General features: G+C 40.9%; 1 non-coding gene across 1 annotated transcript; it reads left to right on the top strand.

The window, feature by feature from the left end:
• The first annotated feature begins 2,117 nt into the window (after positions 1 to 2,117).
• Positions 2,118 to 2,192, top strand: Trnas-cga (transfer RNA serine (anticodon CGA)). Its single transcript has one exon. It is a non-coding gene; the product is annotated as a tRNA-Ser (tRNA).
• The last annotated feature ends 2,509 nt before the right edge of the window (positions 2,193 to 4,701 follow it).

Below are 4,701 nucleotides of genomic sequence, written 5' to 3'. Positions count from 1 at the left end.
GTTTCGTTGTGTCAAACAAGAAAGCAAGTTTAACGTTTTGCTCTTTCCGTTCCTCTTTCAGTCATGCCAATACTTTTCCCCATCTTCCTTTAAATTTTTTTATCACGTTTCACTTTCTGCCCATCTTCCATCCATTTCTCCTGTCCACATCTGCCTCTAAGTTAGACATACCTCCCCGTATATTTCTATTGTTCTGTTTATCATGAACGGGTATAAACATTGTTTTATTTTGTACGTACATATGACATAGTAATTTTTAAATGGTGAATTCTGTTGTAAATGACTGATGCCACTAATCTTAACAAATTAAAATAAAAAGAAGTAAAGTTACTTCATTTACGAGATTTTCATCATGTGAGAATCAAAAATTAAATTTTGGATAATTCGAGAACGTACTACGCAGACCCTGCAAAGCATGTGAAAACCTTTCATACACCTGTTTACGTCTTCCTCAGACAGTATCATTTAACTATGATTACTAGTAGATACGCCCACGGTCGTCATGTTCCGTTCAACATTATTTTCGTCGGCTTCAGTTTCACTCTGAAGACTTTCAGTAGTAAGATGTGCTATTAGTTAGACAGTGGAACTCGAACAAGAAAGTCTACTATTTTCAGCGAAGAGTCAACAATGTTTACGGCTGGCAGCTGCTCCGTTTGACAAAGATGCGACCAGAGGGAATGACACAAACTCATAAAAGTTATTTGTCGTTGAAGTTCAAACCAAACCATTTTTAATAACAAGACGACAAGACGTGGTGATGTCAGATTCATTTTGCTTGTATACAAAATGAGGAAGTTAAGACAAGCCACACCATATATATCCACACTCAATAAGTGCATCTATGTGCAGTTTTCCCCAAGTCATAACGGAAAGAGATGGCGAATTCCCTGACGTCCAGGTAATTCTTACAGTTTACAGTCGCCGAAATATTACATCAACTTTTCTTTTTTTTATGTCTTCCAATACCTGCTGCAACAGGTTATCTATAAAGAGGCACTACTCATCGCATCTCTCTAATATTTTTTGATAAAATGACCCAGTAGGATAGTCTGCCAAAAACTGAACGCAGATAAAACATGCACACAGGAATAAAGTGTACTGAACTGTGAAAAAGAAAGCAAAATCTAAGCAATTAACCGGCCAAGTTCAAGAAGTGCAACATCGAGCGAGCAAGATGAATCGTGGCGTCGTGGAAGTGTGGTTACGGTGTTGCACATCAAAGCGGGAGATCCGTGTCCAAACCATCCGAGCGCCTTCTTTTTCACAAAATTATGACCTATCGGTCCTGTCATTGACGTATGTATTCCCCTTCTGTAGTCTTGGCAATAGTCACACTATACACTGGTTAGACAGTACGAGTCATGTGATAAGAATATATTGCCGTCGCAATTAAATGTGATGAACAGCGAGAGCAGCTGAGGTACGGCATGAAACTTTCACAAAAATGAAAACAACAAATGAACGGGTGTGAACTATTTTGCAAATAAAGCGACGCTAGAGTCAGAACTTCCAAGACGGAACGCCAGAGTCATAACACGTGGAACTTGTGCCAAACAAATAGGTGGTATGTAGGCCTGGGGGTCCCTTTCTTACACCTTGCTGTAGGAAACGGACGTTACACCACGACACAGACACAGATTTGAATACAGCAGTCACGTTACTTACCTGACGGACAGTTTATAATTTTGAAAATTCCTGGCAGATTAAAACGGTGTGCCCGACCGAGACTCGAACTCGGGACCTTTGCCTTTCGCGGGCAAGTGCTCTACCAACTGAGCTACCAAAGCACGACTCACGCCCGCTACTCACAGCTTTACTTCTGCCAGTACCTCGTCTCCTACCTTCCAAACTTTACAGAAGCTCTCCTGCGAGACATGCAGCACTAGCACTCCTGAAAGAAAGGATATTGCGGAGACATGGCTTAGCCACAGCCTGGGGGATGTTTCCAGAATGAGATTTTCACTCTGCAGCGGAATGTGCGCTGATATGAAACTTCCTGGTAGATTAAAACTGTGTGCCCGACCGAGACTCGAACTCGGGACCTTTGCCTTTCGCGGGCAAGTGCTGGCAGAAGTACTGGCAGAAGTAAAGCTGTGAGTACCGGCCGTGAGTCGTGCTTCGGTGGCTCAGTTGGTAGAGCACTTGCCCGCGAAAGGCAAAGGTCCCGAGTTCGATTCTCGGTCGGGCACACAGTTTTAATCTGCCAGGAAGTTTCATATCAGCGCACATTCCGCTGCAGAGTGAAAATCTCATTCTGGAGCTTATAAGTTTGTTAAAAAAATATGTACATATATGGGGCCCGAGAGAGATTTGAACCCAGATCTCCCTCTTCACACTCCAACAACGTGACAACATAACCACACGCCGTTGCTATTCAATTTCGCTCTTGAGCTTGGGCCGTTCACTGTTTCGATTTTCCTTCTTTTTTCACAGTTTATTACACCTTCTTACTGTTTTAAAGCTTGATCTGTGTTGAATTTTTGACGGGCTATCGATTGGGCCACCTTACCATTAAACCTGACGAGGGTGCGATGGGGAGTTCCCTTGTAAGAACTCGACATACTTGAATGTATAAAGATTCCCACCGACAAAATGGGGCCAGTAGTGCGGGTCATCAAAAACACGCACCAAACGTTGACAGACCAATAGCGTTGTATTTATCCACTTCTTTGGGTCAGCGTGGGTTTTCAATTTTCGATTAATCTATATTGAGGATACTGACTTGCACATGGCTTTTAAACGATGCTTCTCCCTTAAACAAAATTTTAACTAAACATGCTGCATCACTTTGCACTTTTAGTAGATAACATTCGGAAAACTGTAAATAATTTTTGAAATAACTGCCGTGACGCTGTAAATTCAGCAAAACGTGGAGAAGATGATATGAGATGATTGATATCTCTCTGCCAGGCTGCCTCTTAGTGACATTTCTATTGAGTGCTACAGCCGTTAAAATGTTTGTTATATTTTTTGGTCAGGTGCTCTTCTGTTTTCTTGGTTTTTTTATTCACCATACTTCCAGTGTCTAGAACTGGTTTGTAATGGTCGCAAAGACAAGTCTTGAGTTGTTGGGACAATCTGGATTCTCTTCAGCATGCAACCGCAGTGCTGCTTTGATAGTTTGGAGACATGCGCCATACACATATTCACTTGTGCGGCTGTTGTATACATTGTGAAAATATCAGTATCCGTACGAGCAGTTTATCGCACTGCTAAAACAGCAAAACGCAGAGCGACGGGCTTCAAACGCGTAGGCAAACACGAGAACCGCACGTGAGTGACGAATTTGTTCACGTTTGGTATAATAGGGCAGACGTTTGTGGAACCTCTCCTCCTGAAGGCGGGACAGTGAGTTGCGGATCTGTTGTCCTCGTACTAATTGATCAAATCAAATCATGTTATGTTACTGAAGTTCTCTTACATGCTTCTTTCAAATGTCATAGAAGAAAACTCAATAGTTCCGGTATAAAGAAGCAAAATCAATTTTTCGTATTTCGGGGGACATTGCAGTACTGGAGAATGATGAGACGCATCCACTAGGGATGTGGATAACGAAATCACGAACATCAGATTAGGCAGGTCAGTTGAAGAAGAATGGACATCTCGAACAAGAACAGTAAAATATGTTGGACATACAGACGCAGTTGCAAGAAACGAGTAACGTAATGCCTGCATAAGCGAGCGATTTAGCCACCTAGAGGTAGTATAAGGGTATAAAGGGGGAGGTGAAATTTTTCAGGGCGCGCCACGGCAGCTCTGGCTGGTTGGCCGATTTGGGCGAGACCAGATACAGTGGCGAGCGAGAAAGCATAAATCCCAAAGCTCGGAACTTGGCGGCTGTTATTCAGGTGACCTTTGTGCAGATGCGCCAAAAATGGTGGAGTGTCCGTCAAGCTGGAAGACGGCTTCTTGGAGCTTTTTGAGAACCTATAAAAATTTGTAGTCCAGTATGAAAGCTAATCTGAATGCAATTACTATCCCACAAAAATGAGGTGCAAACAATGACACAATAACATTTTCTATAACTTGAATACCATACAAGTTAATATTTCAATGGCTAAAAATTTTCACAACTGAACTTTGAACTAACAACTTTTAAATACTTCATATAACTTTAACAAATAACATTTCAGATGATTGGATTGGATTATAGCTGTTATCCCACAAAGCCTCTTACCTCTATTTATTTCTTTTATTGAGTTCTGATGTCTTGCACATATCTTTTATTACAAACATGTTTGTCACAACATTCTACTCTCCACAACTGCACTTCATCTTGACATACTTGTGTAGCTATTTAATGAACTTTACTGTTTTGCCAGGAACTTTATTTAAACGTTGATTGCCAGTGCTATTGAAAACTATGTTAATTTCAAAGCCATTAATCATGTGTCTTAGCATATAGAGAACTATACGATGCTGGTAGGTAGGTATACATAATTGTTTAAACAATATTTGATGACAGTTCGTATTCATTTAAGGTGAGCCCACTTGCGCGAGAATAACAGCTTATTTATTAATTAACAAAGCTTTGTTTGCAATACTTGTGTATGATCTGAGTATGACTGAACACTTATAACATACTTTTATTTAAATGTTGTTGGAATATATTAGTTAGTTCAGGAAGTGCTCAAATTGAGTCAAATCATATCTGTATAACTTAAGAGCAATGTATTTTTGGTGGGGACCGCAGACAGC

The sequence above is a fragment of the Schistocerca gregaria genome, chromosome 7, assembly GCF_023897955.1.
Source record: "Schistocerca gregaria isolate iqSchGreg1 chromosome 7, iqSchGreg1.2, whole genome shotgun sequence".
In the NCBI taxonomy this organism is placed as follows: Eukaryota; Metazoa; Arthropoda; class Insecta; order Orthoptera; family Acrididae; genus Schistocerca; species Schistocerca gregaria.
This window is presented reverse-complemented; position numbering and strand designations above follow the sequence as displayed.